A 24,764-nucleotide genomic window follows, 5' to 3' on the forward strand; every position below is an offset into this window, starting at 1 on the left:
GCAGTTGCTGCAGGTGATAGTTGCCATCCTTGATGTATCCTTCTTTGTTGGGACCTCAAATTGCCCCTTCCTCCTAGTTGTTTGCTTCCTGCCCTTCTTCTCTTTGAACACTAGTGGATCTATGTCAACAGTTGGTGTCCTAGGCCAACAGTCAGGCCCTGGTACAGGATAGATGATGTGCTTGTATGTTTCCTTATACATTGGTTTTTTGAAGAACTCATGCACATAGTCTTCTGGCTGTCCCTTCACTCTTGTAATGGCAGAAACTGCATGGTTACATGGCCAACCACATAGGTCCCATTTCTTGCAGTCACAGGTCCACTTATCAAGGTTCACACAGTAGGTAGACTCCCCACTAGTGACTTGCCAAATACCAGGACCTGCCATGTATGTAGTGCATTGCCTTGAGTACTTCTTTGACTCCTCCAACTTCTCCATATAAGTGGGTGTTATCTCCCACTTACTCTTCTCTGTCTTCTCTCTAACTGCTTGGTACTTAACCATCAACTTAGTTTTGAATCCATCTACACAGCTCCTTATTGGCTTGTTCCTCACATCTAGTATCATCTTGTTAAATACTTCACTAAGATTGTTGACTACTAGGTCTGTCTTGCATGTGTGATCCATAGCATGCCTTGCCCAAGTCTCTTTAGGGATATTAGAAAGCCACTTCCAAGCATCTTTATCCTCCTTTCTCAGTTCATTCATTGCAACCTCAAAACCATTCTTGGTGTATGAATATGCAGCATTGTCCATATGCTTCTTCAACTCCTCACTTCTGAAGCCAGCTGACTGGAAATTTGCATAGATATGTCTAAGACAATATCTTTGAGGTGAGTGTGGGAACACAGCTTGAATTGCATTCAACAGCCCCTGTTTAAGTCATTATATAGATTATTAATCATATAACTTCATAATTGCAGCAAGTATTACAAATTATTAATCATATTACTTCACAATTGCAGCAAGTATAACAAATTATTATTTCTAGAAATTGCTTATTCAATTGTGAAATGAAAAATATACCTTCTGTCTGTCAGATATGATTGTGTATGTGCCCCACTTGTTCCCCTCTCCAATGCAAGCTCTTAATTGGCTAAGAAACCAAGTCCAACTTTCCTTGTCCTCCTTATCAACAATACCAATTGCAATAGGGAATATGTTGTTATTCCCATCCCTACCAGTGGCTGCAAGTATTTGTTGCCCAGTAGAAAGCTTGATAAAGCAACCATCTAAACCTGTATTAAAGCATTGGGTAGTGAAATCAGTGCATTATTAAGTACAAGATATGGGCAATGAATTGGAGTAATTTGGAATACATATAATACCTATAAAGGGCCTACACCCATTCAAGAAACCTTCTTTTGAAGCATTCAGACAGTAGAACATGTAGTGGAACCTAGGATTTGGGCTAGGATGGAGCTCAAGCTCTCTGGTAGTCATAATGCATCTGCTCCCAGGGTTGGTATCAAGCACAACTTGAAGATAATCCCTAAACCTTGTGTATTGTCCCTTCATGTCACCTTCCACCACTTCAATGGCTAATGACCTTGCCCTGTAGGCCTTGGTCTTTGGCACTTCCAGCCCATACTTAGTCTTTGTTCTTTTTAAAATTGCATCAACACCAGCCCTTGGATTATCTCTCAGTTGCTGCTCACATGTTCTGGCCATCCAGTCAACTATCACTTTGGCTTTTTCTCCATGTGCACCACAAGTGTGCAACAACTGCATCTTCTTGATGCAGAATGTCTTCTCATGAGCAATTGTGGATGCAGTCATGAAAAAAGGACACCCATTGTCCCTTTCTGTGCAATGCACAATGATCCTATCCTTGCAGTTCCTATGGTACTGGAAATTTCTAAGGATTCTGATATGAAAATTCCTAAGTGCTCTTCTAAACTGATACACATCAGTGAAGCACATACTCAAGCAAATTTGGTCATGAGCATCTGGCTTGCTCTCATCATACCAGATCCTAGTCCTGGCCCTCTTGGCTTGACTCTTCCTTCCACAAGGGAGTGGTAGACCTGACTCATCATCTGAATCACTAATTCCATAGTCCCCAGGGAAACAAGCAGAATCATCAGATGGAATGAAATGAGGAATTACCTCAATGTCAGCTTCATGGTGTGATCTTGCAGTGGGGCCTGCTTTGCCTACTTTCTTGAATGTTTGAGGAAGAGGTGTCTCAGGTTTTGTGTCTGAGTCCTATGCCTCTGGACACATCTCTTCCACTTCTGTGTCTCCTTCAAAGTGATGCATAGGATCCTCTCTTTGTTTCCTTTTCTGCTTCAGCTTCTCAATGATTTCATCTTCCTCCTCATTACCTATGTCATGCTCTTCCTCCTCAATGATTTCATCTTCCTTCTCAATGATTTCATCTTCCTCCTCACAGCAGTTCAAATCAACAAACACTTCATCATCAGAGGGGCCAACATCTTCCTGTACTTTCTCTTTGCCCTTTGCTTTCTTCAAATTCATGCTCTGTTGTGTGTTAATATATGCAGACTCTTGACCTGGCTCTACAACAGCAATAGGCACAGCATACAACTCTTCAACTGTGTCTTCAATAGCAATAGGGAACAATACTCCTGCCTCATCTATAGAAATAATGTTGGAATCCCCCACATTACTTATAGGCACTTGTTCCTCCACAATATTTGACCTGTTAAACTCTCCTGGATTAGGCTCATTAGCCTTAATTACAGTTATGTTGAGCACCTTCTGCTCAGCATAATAGTCTAGCATCTCTTCCACACTATCTTCACTGTCAATAACCTGCATTCCTGCTGCCCCCTTTCCTTCTTCTTTAATATAGAACATGTAGTCAGCTTCAGTATATCCCTCTTCAGTCTCTAGCAGTGCTAACATGTTCATAAAAGTAATTTCTGACAAAGAAATGGTCCTCTCCAAGTTGTCTCTCCCTTGAAAATGGTACCTTATTTCCCATATCTCATCATCCAAACTACATAAAATTGAGGAGAATTAGTGCTTGATTGATTCTGTTTTTATAATGTAACATGTTATTCAGACAAGATATTCAGACAAGATATTAGCACTATCTTCACTGTCAATAAGGAGTAAACAAAGCATTCATGCATAAAACTATAAACCCAGAGCTATATTTCCTACTGAAACATGTTATACAGAAAATATATTAACTATATCAGCTACAACACTTGAGTAAACAAACAATAATCTTCAGTAAACAAAGCCCTAAAATCAAACTGCCCTAAAATCTCCTAAAATCTAACAACCCTAAAATTTCCTAAAATCTAACAGCCCTACTGTAACATGATAGGTTTATATGCAATCTAACAACCCTAAAATTTCCAGTGAATCCAATGAAGAGAGGGGTGGAGGGGGAAGAAATCTTACCACACGCCACCGAACCATGAAGCCCACTGATGGCCTTCTCCAACGCCTGAAGCCCTGATCTTGCGTGCTAGGGCCGCTGCCGCACGGCGCTCAATGTCCCACTCCGGTGGCGAGGGGGCGAAGGGGATCGCTCCGGTGAAGGAGCCTGCTGCGTCGGCAAGCTACTGCTTCCGAACCAGTTGTCCACCTCCGAGAACCCATCACCATCGCCTCCAGTCCCTCCGCCGCCTGCTGACTCGCCGCCGCCGCCGCCGCTAGGTTTAGCCGCCGCCGCCATCGCAGGACAGAGAGAGTGACGGGGGAAATAAGGGAGAATGGGCCAAGCAGTCAGAGCCGCGAGCGCTTTGACCACGCGCGTGCCCTAACGGCCGTCAACCCACTCGTCGTCTGGCCTCGCCCACGTGGCACCTGACGGGTGGGCCAACCTAGTCAGAAATCGTGTTAACTGCGGCAAACCGATCATTTGTTTTTATTGAGAAAATTTACAAGTCAAGTGGTGGATTTTTGGGACGCGCAACAAATGTGGTGGCAATTGGATGCTTCAACTTCAAATGTGGTGGTTTTTTGCAATTCACTCATGGATTCACCCACCAGAGCATATCTCAATCTCAACCCAATTAATTTTTTCCATGCCTTTGGGGTCTATGCTGTAGAAGAATGAGGATATCAATGAAGATGTGAATTAGTCAAATCAAAGTCAGATAGATGAAGTGACGTCAAGTTTCTGGTACTCTCCGTGACAAGCTAGAGAGTGCCACAAAAGTTAAAAGACAAGTTCTATAGGACGATAGTTCGACCAGCTATGTTGTATGCCGCTGAGTATTGGCTGACTAAAATGTGACATGTTCAACCTTTAGGTGTGGCAGAGATGCGTATTTTGAGATGAATGCGTGACCACACAAGGAAAAACCGAGTCCGGGACGATGATATACAAGATAGACTTGGGGTAGTGCCGATTGAAGAGAAGCTTCTCGAACATCATTTGAGATGGTTTGGACATATTCAACATAGGCCTCTAGAAGCGCTAGTGCATAGCGGACGGCTAAAGCGTGACGATAATGGAAGGAGTCCTTCAAGACAAATCTGGAGAACTTGAGTATCACCAGAGAACTAGCCATGGACGGGGGGGTGAATGGAAGCTTGTTATTTATGTGCCAGAACTATGCGTTGGTTGCGAGATCTTATATGTTTCACCTCTAGCCTACCCTAATTTGTTTGGGACTAAAGGCTCTGTTGTTGTTGTTGTCGTTGTTGTTGTTGTTGTTGTGAACCACTAGAGTAAAGTTGTCTCCACAACGCACGGGTATTTAGCTTGTCTGGTTAATTACTAAATTTGTTGTTGTTGTTGTTGTTGTTGTTGTCGTCGTTATTGTTGTTGTTGTTGTTGTTGTTGTGAACCACTAGAGTAAAGTTGTCTCCACAACGCACGGGTATTTAGCTTGTCTGGTTAATTACTAACTTTAATGTGTTACCTTGTAAAAAAATTGTGTTGCTCTAGTTAGTTAGTTAGTAATATTGTACATTTTCTTTCTTGTTAGACGTGTCTTTAAAAGAAATGTGCCTCGATGGTGAGAAAGAAGACAACGGCTATACGGTACTGTTAGGATTTTACATGCCTCTTCAGGTTCCAGTATATATAATGAACTTGTTTTCTGAGCTTCATAGTCTAAAGCTAAGTTTAACTAATACTTCTCATCTATTTTTAAACGGAGGAAGTAAGGACATCTTTAATGCCGACCCTCAAATCTTTCGAAACTGTCTGGACCATGAAAGCCATCCAACACAGTCATGTATCGGTTCATGTCGCAGTGTGGATGTGATTTCTTCTGCAAACCGGAGAGAAATATAGGGGAGGTTTGTGCGAGTCCGGACCGATCTCAAGCCCGCTTCTAACCGCCCTGGTCCACCAAAAACCCCTCCTCCTCTCGTGCGCCTTCCGCTCGGCGCCAGCTACCCGTATTCATGCCGTTGTAGGGTGTGCCGCTCCGCAATGAAGGCGGCTCGGGGCGGACGCGACCTCTCACTGCTGATGTCTACTACACAACCTTCTTCTTGTAGACGTTGTTGGGCCTCCAAGTGCAGAGATTTGTAGGACAGTAGCAAATTTCCCTCAAGTGGATGACCTAAGGTTTATCAATCCATGGGACGCGTAGGATGAAGATGGTCTCTCTCAAACAACCCTGCAACCAAATAGTAAAGAGTCACTTATGTCCCCAACACACCCAATACAATGGTAAATTGTATGGGTGCACTAGTTCGGCGAAGAGATGGTGATACAAGTGCAATATGGATGGTAGATTTAGGTTTTCGTAATCTTAAAATATAAAAATAGCAAGATAACTAATGATAAAAGTGAGCACAAACGGTATTGCAATGCGTTGAAACAAGGCCTAGGGTTCATACTTTCACTAGTGCAAGTTCTCTGAACAATAATAACATAATTGGATCATATAACAATCTCTCAACATGCAACAAAGAGTCACTCCAAAGTCACTAAAAGCGGAGAACAAACAAAGAGATTATTGTAGGGTAGGAAACCACCTTAAAGTTATTCTTTCTGATCGATCTATTCAAGAGTCCGTAGTAAAATAACACGAAGCTATTCTTTCCGTTCGATCTATCCTAGAGTTCGTACTAGAATAACACCTTAAGACACAAATCAACCAAAACCCTAATGTCACCAGATACTCCAATGTCACCTCAAGTATCTGTGGGTATGATTATACGATATGCATCACACAATCTCAGATTCATCTATTCAACCAACACAAAAAACTTCAGAGAGTGGCCCAAAGTTTCTACCGTAGAGTCAAGACGAAAACGTGTGCCAACCCCTATGCATAAGTTCACAAGGTCACGTAACTCGCAAGTTGACCACCAAAACATACATCAAGTGGATCACGTGAATATCCCATTGTCACCACAAATAAGCACATGCAAGACATACATCAAGTGTTCTTAAATCCTTAAAGACTCAATTCGATAAGATAACTTCAAAGGGAAAACTCAATCCATTACAAGAGAGTAGAAGGGGAGAAACATCATAATATCCAACTATAATAGCAAAGCTCGCGATACATCAAGATCGTGCCGAATCAAGAACACGAGGGAGAGAGAGAGAGATCAAACACATAGATACTGGTACATACCCTCAGCCCCGAGGGTGAACTACTCCCTCCTCTTCATGGAGAGCGCCGGGATGATGAAGATGGCCACCGGTGAGGGATTCCCCCCTCCGGCAGGGTGCCAAAATGGGTCTAGATTGGTTTACGGTGGCTACGGAGGCTTGCGACGGCGGAACTCCCGATCTAGGTTATTTTCTGGAGGTTTCTGTATTTATAGGAATTTTGGCGTAGGTCTCACGTCAGGGGGGTCTCCGAGTCGTCCACGAGATAGGGGGACGCGCCCAGGGGGGTAGGGCGCGCCCCCCACCCCCATGGATGGCTCGGGACTCTTCTGGCCCAACTCTTTTACTCCGGGGGATTATTTTGGTCCATAAAAAATCATCAAAAATTGGCACGTCAATTGGACTCCGTTTGGTATTCCTTTTCTGTAAAACTCAAAAACAAGGAAAAATAGAAACTGGCACTGGGCTCTAGGTTAATAGGTTAGTCCCAAAAATCATATAAAATAGCATATAAAACATCCTAGATGGATAATATAATAGCATGGATCAATCAAAAATTATAGATGCGTTGGAGACATATCAAGCATTCCCAAGCTTAATTCTTGCTCGTCCTCGAGTAGGTAAATGATAAAAACAGAATTTTTGATGTGGAATGCTACGGAACATATTTATCAATGTAATCTTCTCTATTGTGGCAAGAATATTCAGATCCATAAGATTCAAGACAAAAGTTTAATATTGACATAAAAATAATAATAATTCAAGCATACTAACAAAGTAATCATCTCTTCTCAAAATAACATGGCCAAAGAAAGTTCATCCCTACAAAACCATATAGTTTGGCTATGCTCCATCTTCGTCACACAAAATATTCAGATCATGCACAACCCCGATGACAAGCTAAGCAATTGTTTCATACTTTAGTATTATCAAACTTTTTCAACTTTCACGCAATACATGAGCGTGAGCCATGGACATAGCACTATAGGTGGAATAAATTGATGGTTGTGGAGAAGACAAAAAGGAGAAAGATGGTCTCACATCAACTAGGCGTATTAATGGGCTATGGAGATGCCCATCAATAGATATCAATGTGAGTGGGTGGGGATTGCCATGCAATGGATGCACTAGAGCTATAAATGTATAAAAGCTAAAAAAGAAAACTAAGTGGGTGTGCATCCAACTTGCTTGTTCATGAAGACCTAGGGCATTTGAGGAAGCCCATCGTTGGAATATACAAGCCAAGTTCTATAATGAAAAATTCCCACTAGTATATGAAAGTGACAACATAGGAGACTCTCTATCATGAAGATCATGGTGCTACTTTGAAGCACACGTGTGGTAAAAGAATAGTAGCATTTCCCCTTCTCTCATTTTTTTTGTTTTTTTGGGCCTTCTCTTTTTTTTGACCTTTCTCCTTTTTTTATTTTCTCACACGGGACAATGCTCTAATAATGATGATCATCACACTTCTATTTATTTACAGCTCAAGGATTACAACTCGATACTTAGAACAAAATATGACTCTATATGAATGCCTCCGGCGGTGTACCGGGATGTGTAATGAATCAAGAGTGACATGTATGAAAGAATTATGATTGGTGGCTTTGCCACAAATACAATGTCAACTACATGATCATGCAAAGCAATATGACAATGATGAAGCGTGTCATAATAAATGAAACGGTGAAAAGTTGCATGGCAATATATCTCGCAATGGCTATGGAAATGTCATAATAGGTAGGTATGGTGGCTGTTTTGAGGAAGGTAAATGGTGGGTTTATGATACCGGTGAAAGTTGTGCGGTATTAGAGAGGCTAGCAACGGTGGAAGGGTGAGAGTGTGTATAATCCATGGACTCAACATTAGTCATAAAGAACTCACATACTTATTGCAAAAATCTACAAGTCATCAAAACCATGCACTACGTGCATGCTCCTAGGGCGACAGATTGGTAGGAAAAGACCATCGCTCGTCCCCGACCGCCACTCATAAGGAAGACAATCAAAGAAATACCTCATGCTTTAAATTTGTTACACAACGATTACCATACATGCATTCTACGGGACTTGCAAACTTCAACACAAGTATTTCTCAAATTCACAACTACTCAACTATCATGACTCTAATATCAGCATCTTCATATCTCAAAACAATCATATGGAATTAAACTTCTCATAGTATTCAATGCACTTTATATGAAAGTTTTTATTATATCCCTCTTGGATGCCTATCATATTAGGACTAAATTCATAACCAAAGCAAATTACCATGCCGTTAAAGACTCTCAAAATAATATAAGTGAAGCATGAGAGTTCAACAATTTCTTCAAAATAAAACTACCGCCATGCTCTAAAAAATATATAAGTGAAGTACTATAGCAAATGACAAACTACTCCAAAGGATATAAGTGAAGATCAATGAGTAGTCGAATAATTATGCAACTATGTGAAGACTCTCTAACATTTAAGAATTTCAGATCTTGGTATTTTATTCAAACAGCAAGCAAAAAAAATAAAATGACATTGCAAGGATAGCACATATCATGTAAAGAAGCAAAAACTTAGGCTCAACCAAAACTGACTGATAGTTGTTGAAGAAGAAAGGTGAGATGCCAACCGGGGCATCCCCAAGCTTAGATTCTTGAGACTTCTTGAAATATTAATTAGGGATGCCTTGGGCATCCCCAAGCTTGAGCTTTTGTGTCTCCTTAATTCCTTTCATATCGCAGTTTTCCTAAATACTAAAAACTTCATCCACACAAAACTCAACAAGAACTCGTGAGATAAGTTAGTGTAAATCCATGCTAAACCTTATCATTCTCTACTGTAGCAAATCACTAAAATTATTATTCAACATTGCCTACTAATTGCCTCTGCATATTTAACACTCATATCCTCAAATAGAATCATTAAACAAGCAAACATATGCAAACAATGCAATCATAACAGCAATCTGTCTAAACAGGATAGTCTGTAAAGAATGCAAGAGGAATCATACTTCTTTAACTCCAAAAATTCTAAAAAATTACCACACTGTAGATAATTTGTTTTTTCTCATTGTGTAAAAATTTCAAGATTTTATCATGTTCTGACTATTCACAAATATTCAAAACATAGCAGCAAACTTTCTGTTTTTAAAACAGCAACATATAGACTTGAAAAATAAGCATGGTAAAGGCTATACTTGACCTTTTTATTGAACTAAAAGATGCAAAACATTACTCTAAATAACATAAAGAAAATCCTAATAAAACAAAATGACGCTCCAAGAAAAACTCATATCATGTGGTGAATAAAAATATAGCTCCAAGTAAAGTTACCGATGAACGAAGACGAAAGAGGGGATGCCATCCGGGGCATCCCCAAGCTTAGGCTCTTGGTTGTCCTTTAATATTACCTTCGGGTGCCTTGGGCATCCCCAAGCTTAGGCTCTTGCCACTCCTTATTCCATAGTCCATCGAATCTTTATCCAAAACTTGAAAACTTTACAACACAAAACTTAACAGAAAACTCGTAAGCTCCGCTAGTATAAGAAAGCAAATCACCACTTAGGTACTGTCAAGACAAGATTCATAATTTTTCTCACATGATGCCTACTGTTCCCTATCATTTCTACAATTTATATTAAGCAATATAAGCCATAGAAACTAGAAAACAAGCAAACTATGCATCGAGAACAGAATCAGTCAAAAACAGGACAGTCTGTAGTAATTTGGAGGTTTCGAATACTTCTCTAACTCCAAAAATTCTGAAACATTAGGACGACCAGGATAAAAAGTATATTGATAATTATTTTCGTGAGCGCATACTTTCTGTTTTTATCAGCAAGATCAAACAACTATCACCATAGATCATCCCAAAGGTCTTACTTGACACTTTATTGAAACAAAAAGCTATAAAACATGATTACTACAATAGTTTAATCATGTGAACACACAAAAATAGTAAAGGTAAATATTGGGTTGTCTCCCAACAAGCTCTTTTCTTTAATGCCTTTTTAGCCAGGCATGATGGTTTCAATGATGCTCACATAAAAGATAAGAATTGAAACATAACAGGAACATCATGAAGCATATGACAAGCACATTTAAGTCTAACCCACTTCCTGTGCATAGGGATTTTGTGAGAAAACAACTTGTGGGAACAAGAATCAACTTGCACAGGAAGGTAAAACAATGATAACTTCAAGATTTTCAACACATAAAGAGGAAACTTGATATTATTGCAATATGTAAAAGCATATGTTCCTCTCTCATAATAATTTTCAGTGGCATCATGAATGAATTCAACAATATAACCATCACATAAAGAATTATTTTCATGATTCATAAGCATAGAAGATTTACTACTCTCCACATAAGCAAAATTCTTCTCATTCGGAATAGTGGGAGCAAATTCAACAAAATAACTATCATGGGGTTGAAAATTGAAATCAAGATGACAAGTTTCATTGTTATCATTATTCTCTATAGCATACGTGTCATCACAATAATCATCATAGATAGGAGGAATTCTTTCATCATAGTAAATTTGCTCATCAAAACTTGGGGGACAAAAAGTATCATCTTCATCAAACATAGCATCCCCAAGCTTCTGGCTTTGCATATCATTAGCATCATGGATATTCAAAGAATTCATACTAACAACATTGCAATCATGCTCATCATCCAAAGATTTAGTGCCAAACATTTTAATACATTCTTCTTCTAACACTTTGGCACAATTATCGGAATCCTTATTTTCACGAAAGACATTAAAAAGATGAAGCATATGAGGCAACCTTAATTCCATTTTTTCTAGTTTTCTTTTATAGCCAAAACTAATGATAAAACAAGAAACTAAAAGATTCGATTGCAAGATCTAAAGATATACCTTCAAGCGCTAACCTCCCCGGCAACGGCGCCAGAAAAGAGCTTGATCTCTACTACACAACCTTCTTCTTGTAGACGCTGTTGGGCCTCCAAGTGCAGAGGTTTGTAGGACAGTAGCAAATTTCCCTCAAGTGGATGACCTAAGGTTTATCAATCCGTCGGAGGCGTAGGATGAAGATGGTATCTCTCAAACAACCCTGCAACCAGATAGCAAAGAGTCTCTTATGTCCCCGAAACACCCAATACAATGGTAAATTATATAGGTGCACTAGTTCGGCGAAGAGATGGTGATCCAAGTGCAATATGGATGGTAGATTTAGGTTTTTATAATATAAAAATATAAAAATAGCAAGGTAACTAGTGATAAAAGTGAGAACAAATGGTATTGCAATGCGTTGAAATAAGGCCTAGGGTTCATACTTTCACTAGTGCAAGTTCTCTCAACAATAATAACATAATTGGAACATATAACAATCCCTCAACATGCAACAAAGAGTCACTCCAAAGTCACTAATAGCGGAGAACAAACGAAGAGATTATTGTAGGGTACGAAACCACCTCAAAGTTATTCTTTCTGATCGATCTATTCAAGAGTCCGTAGTAAAATAACACGAAGCTATTCTTTCCGTTCGATCTATCCCAGAGTTCGTACTAGAATAACACCTTAAGACACAAATCAACCAAAACCCTAATGTCACCAAGATACTCCAATGTCACCTCAAGTATCCGTGGGTATAATTATACGATATGCATCACACAATCTCAGATTCATCTATTCAACCAACACAAAGAACTTTAAAGAGTGCCCCAAAGTTTCTACCAGAGAGTCAAGAAGAAAACGTGTGTCAACCCCTATGCATAAGTTCACAAGGTCACGGAACTCGCAAGTTGATCACCAAAACATACATCAAGTGGATCACGTGAATATCCCATTGTCACCACAAATAAGCACATGAAAGACATACATCAAGTGTTCTCAAATTCTTAAAGACTCAATCCAATAAGATAACTTCAAAGGGAAAACTCAATCCATTACAAGAGAGTAGAGGGGGAGAAACATCACAAGATCCAACTATAATAGCAAAGCTCGCGATACATCAAGATCGTGGCGAATCAAGAACACCAGAGAGAGAGAGATCAAACACATAGCTTCTAGTGTTGGGGAACGCAGTAATTTCAAAAAAATCCTACGCACACGCAAGATCATGGTGATGCATAGCAACGAGAGGGGAAAGTGTGTCCACGTACCCTCATAGACCGAAAGCAGAAGCGTTAGCACAACGCGGTTGATGTAGTCGTACGTCTTCACAATCCGACCGATCAAGTACCGAACGCACGGCACCTCCGAGTTCTGCACACGTTCAACTCGATGACGTCCCTCGAACTACGATCCAGCCGAGCTTTGAGGGAGAGTTCCATTAGCACGAGCGTGGTGACTGTTGATGTTCTACCGTCGCAGGGCTTCACCTAAGCACCGCTATGATATTATCGAGGTGGACTATGGTGGAGAGGGGCACCTCACACGGCTAAAAGATCCAAGAGATCAATTGTTGTGTCTATGGGGTGCCCCTCTCCTTCGTATATAAAGGAGGGGAGGAGAGGGCCGGCCAAGGGGAGGAGGCGCGCCCAAGGGGGGAGTCCTACTCCCACCGGGAGTAGGACTCCTCCTTTTCCTATTTGGAGAGGGAGAGGGAAGGAAGAGGAAGGAGGGAGGAAGGAAAGGGGGGCCGGCCCCCCTCCCAATTCGGATTGGGATTGGGGGGCGCCCCCTCCCTTGCTCCTTTCCCCTCCTTTCCACTAAAGCCCATTAAGGCCCATATACCTCCCGGTGCTCCGGTATTATCCCGATTTCACCCGGAACCATTCCGGTATCCAAATATAGTCGTCCAATATATCGATCTTTACGTCTCGAACATTTCGAGACTCCTTGTCATGTCCATGATCACATCCGGGACTCCGAACTACCTTCGGTACATCAAAAACCATAAACTCATAATATAACCGTCATCGAACTTTAAGCGTGTGGACCCTACGGGTTCGAGAACTATGTAGACATGACCGAGACACATCTCTGATCAATAACCAATAGAGGAACCTGGATGCTCATATTGGCTCCTACATATTCTACGAAGATCTTTATCGGTCAAACCGCATAATAGCATACGTTGTTCCTTTTGTCATCGGTATGTTACTTGCCCGAGATTCGATCGTCGGTATCTCAATACCTAGTTCAATCTCGTTACCGGCAAGTCTCTTTACTCGTTCCGTAATACATCATCCCGCAACTCACTCATTAGTTACAATGCTTGCAAGGCTTATAGTGATGTGCATTACTGAGTGGGCCCAAAGATACCTCTCCGACAATCGGAGTGACAAATCCTAATCTCGAAATACGCCAACCCAACAAGTACCTTCTAGAGCACCTTTATAATCACCCAGTTACGTTGTGACGTTTGGTAGCACACAAAGTATTCCTCCGGTAAACGGGAGTTGCATAATCTCATAGTCATAGGAACATGTATAAGTCATGAAGAAAGCAATAGCAACAAACTAAACGATCAAGTGCTAAGCTAACAGAATGGGTCAAGTCAATCACATCATTCTCCTAATGATGTGATCCCGTTAATCAAATGACAACTCTTTGTCTATGGCTAGGAAACATAACCATCTTTGATCAATGAGCTAGTCAAGTAGAGGCATACTGGTGACACTCTGTTTGTCTATGTATCCACACATGTATCATGTTTCCGGTTAATACAATTCTAGCATGAATAATAAACATTTATCATGATATAAGGAAATAAATAATAACTTTATTATTGCCTCTAGGGCATATTTCCTTTAGTCTCCCACTTGCACTAGAGTCAATAATCTATTTCACATCACCATGTGATTAACACCAATAGTTCACATCACCATGTGATTAACACCCATAGTTCACATCATCATGTGACCAACACCCAAAGGGTTTACTAGAGTCAATAATCTAGTTCACATCGCTATGTGATTAACACCCAAAGAGTACTAAGGTGTGATCATGTTTTGCTTGTGAGAGAAGTTTAGTCAACGGGTCTACCACATTCAGATCCGTATGTATTTTGCAAATTTCTATGTCAACAATGCTCTGCACGGAGCTACTCTAGCTAATTGCTCCCAATTTCAATATGTATCCAGATTGATATTTAGAGTCATCTAGATCAGTGTCAAAACTTGCATCGACGTAACCCTTTACGAGGAACCTTTTTTGTCACCTCCATAATCGAGAAACATATCCTTATTCCATTAAGGATAATTTTGACCGATGTCTAGTGATCTACTCCTAGATCACTATTGTACTCCCTTGCCAAAATCAGTGTAGGGTATACAATAGATCTGGTACACAGCATGACATACTTTATAGAACCTATGGCTGAGGCATAGGGAAAGACTTTCATTCTCTTTCTATCTTCTGCCGTGGTCGGGCTTTGAGTCTTACTCAATTTCACACCTTGTAACACAGGCAAGAACTCTTTCTTTGACTGTTTCATTTTGAACTACTTCAAAATCTTGTCAAGGTATGTACTCATTAAAAAAACTTATCAAGTGTCTTGATCGATCTCTATAGATCTTGATGCTCAATATGTAAGCAGCTTCACCGAGGTATTTCTTTGAAAAACTCCTTTCAAACACTCCATTATGCTTTGCAGAATAATTCTACATTATTTCCGACCAACAATATGTCATTCACATATACTTATCAGAAATGATGTAGTGCTCCCACTCACTTTCTTGTAAATACAGGCTTCACCGCAAGTCTGTATAAAACTATATGCCTTGTTCAACTTATCAAGGCGTATATTCCAACTCCGAGATGCTTGCACCATTCCATAGATGGATCGCTGGAGCTTGCATATTTTTTAGCACCTTTAGGATTGACAAAACCTTCTGGTTGCATCATATACAACTCTTCTTTAATAAATCCATTAAGGAATGTTGTTTTGTTTATTCATTTGCCAGATTTCATAAAATACGGCAATTGCTAACATGATTCAGACAGATTTAAGCATAGATACGAGTGAGAAACTCTCATTCTAGTCAACACCTTGAACTTGTCGAAAACCTTTTGCGACAATTCTAGCTTTGTAGATAGTAACACTACTATCAGCGTCTGTCTTCCTCTTGAAGATCCATTTATTTTCTATGGCTTGCCGATTATCGAGCAAGTCAACCAAAGTCCACACTTTGTTCTCATACATGGATCGCATCTCAGATTTCATGGCCTCAAGCCATTTCACGGAATATGGGCTCATCATTGCTTCCTCATAGTTCGTAGGTTCATCATGGTCTATTAACATAACTTCCAGAAAGGATTACCGCACCGTTCTGGTGCGGAACATACTCTGGTTGTCCTACGAGGTTCGGCAGTAACTTGATCTGAAGCTTCATGATCATCATCATTAGCTTCCTCACTAATTGGTGTAGAGATCACTAGAACTGATTTCTGTGATTAACTACTTTCCAATTCGGGAGAAGGTAAAATTACCTCATCAAGTTCTACATTCTTCCCACTCACTTCTTTCGAGAGAAACTCCTTCTCTACAAAGGATCCACTTTTAGCAACAAAGATCTTGCCTTTGGATCTGTGATACAAGGTGTACCCAACAGCTTTCTTTGGGTATTCTATGAAGACACATTTCTCCGATTTGGGTTCGAGCTTATCAGGTTGAAACTTTTTCACATAAGCATCGCAGCCCCAAAATTTAAGAAACGATAGCTTAGGTTTCTAGCCAAACCGCAGTTCATATGGTGTCGTCTCAACGGATTTAGATGGTGCCCTTTTTAATGTGAATGCAGTTGTCTCTAATGCATAACCCCAAAACAATAGTGGTAAATCGGTAAGAGACATCATAGATTGCACTATATCAAATAAAGTACGGTTATGACGTTCGGACACACCATTACGCTGTGGTGTTCCAGGTGGCATGAGTTTGTGAAACTATTCCACCTTGTTTTAATTGAAGGCCAAACTCGTAACTCAAATATTCGCCTCTACGATCAGATCGTAGAAACTTTATTTTCTTGTTACGATGATTTTCCACTTCACTCTGAAATTATTTGAACTTTTCAAATGTTTCAGACTTATGTTTCATCAATTAGATATACTCATATCTGCTCATACCATCTGTGAAGGTCAGAAAATAATGATACCCACCGCAAGCCTCAACACTCATTGGACTGCATACATCAGTATGTATTATTTCCAACAAATTTGTTGCTCGCTCCATTGTTCCGGAGAACGGAGTCTTAGTCATCTTTCCCATGAGGCATGGTTTGCAAGCATCAACTGATTCATAATCAAGTGATTCCAAAAGCCCATCAGCATGGAGTTTCTTCATGCATGCGCTTTATACCAATATGACCCAAACAGCAGTGCCACAAATAAGTTGCACTATCATTATTAACTTTTCATCTTTTGGCTTCAATATTATGAATATGTGTATCACTACGGTCGAGATGCAACAAACCAATTTTATTGGGTGTATAACCATAGAAGGTTTTATTCATGTAAACAGAACAACAATTATTCTCTGATTTTAAATGAATAATCGTATTGCAATAAACATGATCAAATCATATTCATGCTCAACGCAAACACCAAATAACATTTATTTAGGTTTTACACTAATCCCGAAAGTATAGGGAGGGTGCGATGATGATCATATCAATCTTGGAACCACTTCCAACACACATCGTCACTTCACCCTTAACTAGTCTCTATTTATTCTGTAGCTCCTGTTTCGAGTTACTAATTTTTAGCAACCGAACAAGTATCAAATACCCAGGGGCTACTATAAATACTAGTATTGTACACATCAATAACCTGTATAGCAAATATACCCTTGTTCACTTTGCCATCCTTCTTATCCACTAAATATTCAGGGCATTTCCGCTTCCAGTGACCAGTCCCTTTGCAGTAGAAGCACTTAGTCTCAGGCTTAGGTCCAGACTTGGGTTTCTTCACTTGAGAAGCAACTTGCTTGCCATTCTTCTTGAAGTTCCTCTTTCTTTCCCTTTGCCCTTTTCTTGAAACTAGTGGTCTTGTTAATCATCAACACTTGATGCTCTTTGATTTCTACCTTCATAGATTTCATCATTATGAAAAGCTCGGGAATCATTTACGTCATCCCTTGGATACTATAGTTCATCACGAAGTTCTACTAACTTGGTGATGATGACTAGAGAATTCTGTCAATCACTATTTTATCTGGAAGATTAACTCCCACTTGATTCAAGCGATTGTAGTACCCAGACAATCTGAGCACATGCTCACTGCTTGAGCTATTCTCCTCCATCTTTTAGCTATAGAACTTGTTGGAGACTTCATCTCCCTCAACTCGGGTATTTTCTTGAAATATTAAGTTCAACTCCTGGAACATCTCATATGATCCAAGACGTTCAAAACGTCTTTGAAGTCCCGCGATTCTAAGCTGTTAAGCATGGTGCACTAAACTATCAAGTAGTCATCATATTGAGCTAGCTAAACGTTCATAACGTCTGCATCTGCTCTTGCAATAGGTCTGTCACCTAGAGGTGCATCAAGGACATAATTCTTCAGTGCAGCAATGAGGATAATCCTCAGATCACGGATCCAATCCGCATCATTTCTACTAACATCTTTCAACTTAGTTTTCTCTAGGAACATATCAAAAATAAAACAGGGGAGCTAAACGCGAGCTATTGATCTACAACATAGATATGCTAATACTACCAGGACTAAGTTCATGATAAATTAAAGTTCAATTAATCAAATTACTTAAGAACTCCCATTTTGGCAACGGTGCATACTCAGGGAGAACACTTTTATCTTGAAATTTAGTGAGAGATCATCTTATAATGCTACCATCATAACTAAGCAAAGTAAGATGTATAAAAGATAAACATCACATGCAATCAAAAATATGTGACATGATATGGCCATCATCATCTTGTGCCTTTGATCTCCATCTCCGAAGCATCGTCATGATCTCCAACGTCACCGGCATGACACCATGATCTCCATCATCTTGATCTATATCAATGTGTCATCACATGGTCGTCTCGCCAACTATTGCTCTTGCAACTATTGCTATCGCATAGCGATAAAGTAAAGCAATTATTTGGCACTTGCATCTTATGCAATAAAGAGACAACCATAAGGCTTCTGCCAATTGCCGTTAACTTCAACAAAACATGATCATCTCATACAACAACTTATATCTCATCACGTCTTGACCATATCACATCACAACATGCCCTGCAAAAACAAGTTAGACATCCTCTACTTTGTTGTTGCAAGTTTTACGTGGCTGCTACGGGCTGAGCAAGAACCGTTCTTACCTACGCATCAAAACCACAACGATAGTTCGTCAAGTTAGTGTTGTTTTAACCTTCTCAAGGACTGGGTGTAGCCACACTCGGTTCAACTAAAGTTAGAGAAACTGATACCCGCTAGCCACCTGTGTGCGAAGCACGTCGGTAGAACCAGTCTCGCGTAAGCGTATGTGTAATGTCGGTCCGGGCCGCTTCATCCAACAATACCACAGAACCAAAGTATGACATGCTGGTAAGCAGTATGACTTGTCTCGCCCACAACTCACTTGTGTTCTACTCATGCATATAACATCTACGCAATAACCTGGCTCGGATGCCACTGTTGGGGAACGTAGTAATTTTAAAAAAATTCCTACGCACACGCAAGATCATGGTGATGCATAGCAACGAGAGGGGAGAGTGTGTCCACGTACCCTCGTAGACCGAAAGCGGAAGCGTTAGCACAACGCGGTTGATGTAGTCGCACGTCTTCACGATCCGACCGATCAAGTACCGACCGCATGACACCTCCGAGTTCTGCACACGTTCAACTTGATGACGTCCCTCGAACTCCGGTCCAGCCGAGCTTTGAGGGAGAGTTCCGTCAGCATGACGGCGTGGTGACGATGTTGATGTTCTACCGTCGCAGGGCTTCGCCTAAGCACCGCTATGATATTATCGAGGTGGACTATGGTGGAGAGGGGCACCGCACACGGCTAAAAGATCCAAGAGATCAATTGTTGTGTCTATGGGGTGCCCCTCTCCTCCGTATATAAAGGATGGGAGGAGAGGGCTGGCCAAGGGGAGGAGGCGCGCCCAAGGGGGAGTCCTACTCCCACCGGGAGTAGGACTCCTCCTTTTCCTATTTGGAGAGGGAGAGGGAAGGAAGAGGAAGGAAAGGGGGGGCGGCCCCCCTCCCAATTCGGATTGGGCTTGGGGGGCGCCCCCTCCCTTGCTCCTTTCCACTAAAGCCCATTAAGGCCCATATACCTCCCGGGGGGTTTCGATAACCTTCTGGTGCTCCGGTATTATCCCGATCTCACCCGGAACCATTCCGGTATCCAAATATAGTCGTCCAATATATCGATCTTTACGTCTCGAACATTTCGAGACTCCTCGTCATGTCCATGATCACATCCGGGACTCCGAACTACCTTAGGTACATCAAAAACCATAAACTCATAATATAACCGTCATCAAACTTTAAGCGTGCGGACCCTACGGGTTCGAGAACTATGTAGACATGACCGAGACACGTCTCCGGTCAATAACCAATAGCAGAACCTGGATGCTCATGTTGGCTCCTACATATTCTACAAAGATCTTTATCGGTCAAACCGCATAACAACATACGTTGTTCCTTTTGTCATTGGTATGTTACTTGCCTGAGATTCGATCGTCCGTATCTCAATACCTAGTTCAATCTCGTTACCGGCAAGTCTCTTTACTCGTTCCATAATACATCATCCCGCAACTAACTCATTAGTTACAATGCTTGCAAGGCTTATAGTGATGTGCATTACTAAGTGGGCCTAGAGATACCTCTCCGACAATCGGAGTGAAAAATCCTAATCTCGAAATACGCCAACCCAACAATTACCTTCGGAGACACCTGTAGAGCTCCTTTATAATCACCCAGTTACGTTGTGACGTTTGGTAGCACATAAAGTGTTCCTTCGGTAAACGGGAGTTGCATAATCTCATAGTCATAGGAACATGTATAAGTCATGAAGAAAGCAATAGCAACAAACTAAACGATCAAGTGCTAAGCTAACAGAATGGGTCAAGTCCATCATATCATTCTCCTAATGATGTGATCCCGTTGATCAAATGACAACTCTTTGTCCATGGCTAGGAAACATAACCATCTTTGATCAACGAGCTAGTCAAGTAGAGGCATACTAGTGACACTCTGTTTGTCTATGTATTCACACATGTATCATGTTTCCAGTTAATACAATTCTAGCATGAATAATAAACATTTATCATGATATAAGGAAATAAATAATCACTTTATTATTGCCTCTAGGGCATATTTCCTTCACTTGGTACATACCCTCAGCCCCGAGGGTGAACTGTTGGGGAACGTAGTAATTTCAAAAAAATTCCTACGCACACGCAAGAACATGGTGATGCATAGCAACGAGAGGGCAGAGTATGATCTACGTACCCTTGTAGATCGCAACGGAAGCGTTGACACAACGTAGAGGAAGTAGTCGTACGTCTTCCCGATCCGACCGATCCAAGCACCGTTACTCCGGCACCTCCGAGTTCTTAGCACACGTACAGCTCGATGACGCTCCCCAGGCTCCGATCCAGCAAAGCTTCGGGGATGAGTTCCGTCAGCACGACGGCGTGGTGACGATGATGATGTTCTACCGACGCAGGGCTTCGCCTAAGCACTACAACGATATGACCGAGGTGGAATATGGTGGCAAGGGGCACCGCACACGGCTAAGGAATGATCACGAGGATCAACTTGTGTGTTCTAGGGTGCCCCCTTGCCCCCGTATATAAAGGAGCAAGGGGGAGGCCAGCCGGCCCTATGGGGCGCGCCAAGGGGAGGGGGAGTCCTCCTCCTAGTGGGAGTAGGACTCCCCTTTCCTAATCCAATTAGGAAACTTAAGGGGGAAGGAAAGAGAGGGAGAGAGAGAGGGAAAGAGGGGCCGCGCCCCCCCTCCCTAGTCCAATTCGGACTCCCCATGGGGGGGGGGCGCCACCTCCTGGGCTGCTGCCCTCTCTCTCCCCTCAGGCCCAATAAGGCCCATTACTTCCCCGGGGGGTTCCGGTAACCCCTCCGGCACTCCGGTTTTATCCGAAATCACCCGGAACACTTCCGGTGTCCGAATATAGCCGTCCAATATATCAATCTTTATGTCTCGACCATTTCGAGACTCCTCGTCATGTCCATGATCACATCCGGGACTCCGAACTAACTTTGGTACATCAAAATGCATAAACTCATAATAACTGTCATCGTAACGTTAAGCGTGCGGACCCTACGGTTCGAGAACAATGCAGACATGACTGAGACAAATCTCCAGTCAATAACCAATAGCGGGACCTGGATACCCATATTGGCTCCTACATATTCTACGAAGATCTTTACCGGTCAGACCGCATAACAACATACATTGTTCCCTTTGTCATCAGTATGTTACTTGCCCGAGATTCGATCGTCGGTATCCAATACCTAGTTCAATCTTGTTACCGGCAAGTCTCTTTACTCGTTCCGTAATACATCATCTCACAACTAACATATTAGTTGTAATGCTTGCAAGGCTTATGTGATGTGCATTACCGAGAGGGCCCAGAGATACCTCTCCGACAATCGGAGTGACAAATCCTAATCTCGAAATACGCCAACCCAACATTTACCTTTGGAGACACCTGTAGAGCTCCTTTATAATCACCCAGTTACGTTGTGACGTTTGGTAGCACCCAAAGTGTTCCTCCGGCAAACGGGAGCTGCATAATCTCATAGTCATAGGAACATGTATAAGTCATGAAGGAAGCAATAGCAACATACTAAACGATCGGGTGCTAAGCTAATGGAATGGGTCATGTCAATCAGATCATTCAACTAATGATGTGACCTCGTTAATCAAATAACAACACTTTGTTCATGGTTAGGAAACATAACCATCTTTGATTAACGAGCTAGTCAAGTAGAGGCATACTAGTGACACTCTGTTTGTCTATGTATTCACACATGTATTATGTTTCCGGTTAATACAATTCTAGCATGAATAATAAACATTTATCATGATATAAGGAAATAAATAATAACTTTATTATTGCCTCTAGGGCATATTTCCTTCAGTCTCTCACTTGCACTAGAGTCAATAATCTAGATTATACAGTAATGATTCTAACACCCATGGAGCCTTGGTGCTGATCATGTTTTGCTCGTGGAAGAGGCTTAGTCAACGGATCTGCAACATTCAGATCCGTATGTATCTTGCAAATCTCTATGTCTCCCACCTGGACTAGATCCCGGATGGAATTGAAGCGTCTCTTGATGTGCTTGGTTCTCTTGTGAAATCTGGATTCCTTTGCCAAGGCAATTGCACCAGTATTGTCACAAAAGATTTTCATTGAACCCGATGCACTAGGTATGACACCTAGATCGGATATGAACTCCTTCATCCAGACTCCTTCGTTCGCTGCTTCCGAAGCAGCTATGTACTCCGCTTCACATGTAGATCCTGCTACGACGCTTTGTTTAGAACTGCACCAACTGACAGCTCCACCGTTTAATGTAAACACGTATCCGGTTTGCGATTTAGAATCGTCCGGATCAGTGTCAAAGCTCGCATCAACGTAACCTTTTACGATGAGCTCTTTGTCACCTCCATATACGAGAAACATATCCTTAGTCCTTTTCAGGTATTTCAGGATGTTCTTGACCGCTGTCCAATGATCCACTCCTGGATTACTTTGGTACCTCCCTGCTAAACTTATAGCAAGGCACACATCAGGTCTGGTACACAGCATTGCATACATGATAGAGCCTATGGCTGAAGCATAGGGAACATCTTTCATTTTCTCTCTATCTTCTGCAGTGGTCGGGCATTGAGTCTGACTCAACTTCACACCTTGTAACACAGGCAAGAACCCTTTCTTTGCTTGATCCATTTTGAACTTCTTCAAAATCTTGTCAAGGTATGTGCTTTGTGAAAGTCCAATTAAGCGTCTTGATCTATCTCTATAGATCTTTATGCCTAATATGTAAGCAGCTTCACCGAGGTCTTTCATTGAAAAACTCTTATTCAAGTATCCCTTTATGCTATCCAGAAATTCTATATCATTTCCAATTAGTAATATGTCATCCACATATAATATCAGAAATGCTACAGAGCTCCCACTCACTTTCTTGTAAATACAGGCTTCTCCGAAAGTCTGTATAAAACCAAATGCTTTGATCACACTATCAAAGCGTTTATTCCAACTCCGAGAGGCTTGCACCAGTCCATAAATGGATCGCTGGAGCTTGCACACTTTGTTAGCTCCCTTTGGATCGACAAAACCTTCTGGTTGCATCATATACAACTCTTCTTCCAGAAATCCATTCGGGAATGCAGTTTTGACATCCATTTGCCAAATTTCATAATCATAAAATGCGGCAATTGCTAACATGATTCGGACAGACTTAAGCATCGCTACGGGTGAGAAGGTCTCATCGTAGTCAACCCCTTGAACTTGTCGAAAACCTTTTGCGACAAGTCAAGCTTTGTAGACAGTAACATTACCGTCAGTGTCAGTCTTCTTCTTGAAGATCCATTTATTCTCAATCGCTTGCCGATCATCGGGCAAGTCAACCAAAGTCCATACTTTGTTCTCATACATGGATCCCATCTCAGATTTCATGGCTTCAAGCCATTTTGCGGAATCTGGGCTCACCATCGCTTCTTCATAGTTCGTAGGTTCATCATGATCTAGTAGCATGACTTCTAGAACAGGATTACCGTACCACTCTGGCATGGATCTCACTCTGGTTGATCTATGAGGTTCAGTAGTATCTTGATCTGAAGTTTCATGATCATTATCATTAGCTTCCTCACTAACTGGTGTAGGTGTCACTGAAACAGTTTTCTGTGATGTACTACTTTCCAGTAAGGGAGTAGGTACAGTTACCTCGTCAAGTTCTACTTTCCTCCCACTCACTTCTTTCGAGCGAAACTCCTTCTCTAGAAAGTTTCCGAATTTAGCAACAAAAGTCTTGCCTTCGGATCTGTGACAGAAGGTGTATCCAATAGTTTCCTTTGGATATCCTATGAAGACACATTTCTCCGATTTGGGTTCAAGCTTATCAGGTTGAAGCTTTTTCACATAAGCATCGCAGCCCCAAACTTTCAGAAACGACAACTTTCATTTCTTGCCAAACCACAGTTCATAAGTCGTCGTCTCAACGGATTTTGATGGTGCCCTATTTAACGTGAATGCGGCCGTCTCTAGAGCGTATCCCCAAAACGATAGCGGTAAATTAGTAAGAGACATCATAGATCGCACCATATCTAGTAAAGTACGATTACGACGTTCGGACACACCATTACG

The 24,764-nt window shown here is 41.4% G+C and overlaps 1 pseudogene; it reads right to left on the reverse strand.

Annotated features, from left to right (window-relative positions):
• Nucleotides 1–1,275: 1,275 nt before the first annotated feature.
• On the reverse strand, nucleotides 1,276–2,967 carry LOC147958481 (uncharacterized; annotated as a pseudogene).
• Between the last annotated feature and the right edge of the window lie 21,797 nt (nucleotides 2,968–24,764).

This window comes from Triticum urartu, chromosome 7A (assembly GCF_056163025.1).
Source record: "Triticum urartu cultivar PI428250 chromosome 7A, HENAU_Tu73, whole genome shotgun sequence".
Lineage (NCBI taxonomy): Eukaryota > Viridiplantae > Streptophyta > Magnoliopsida > Poales > Poaceae > Triticum > Triticum urartu.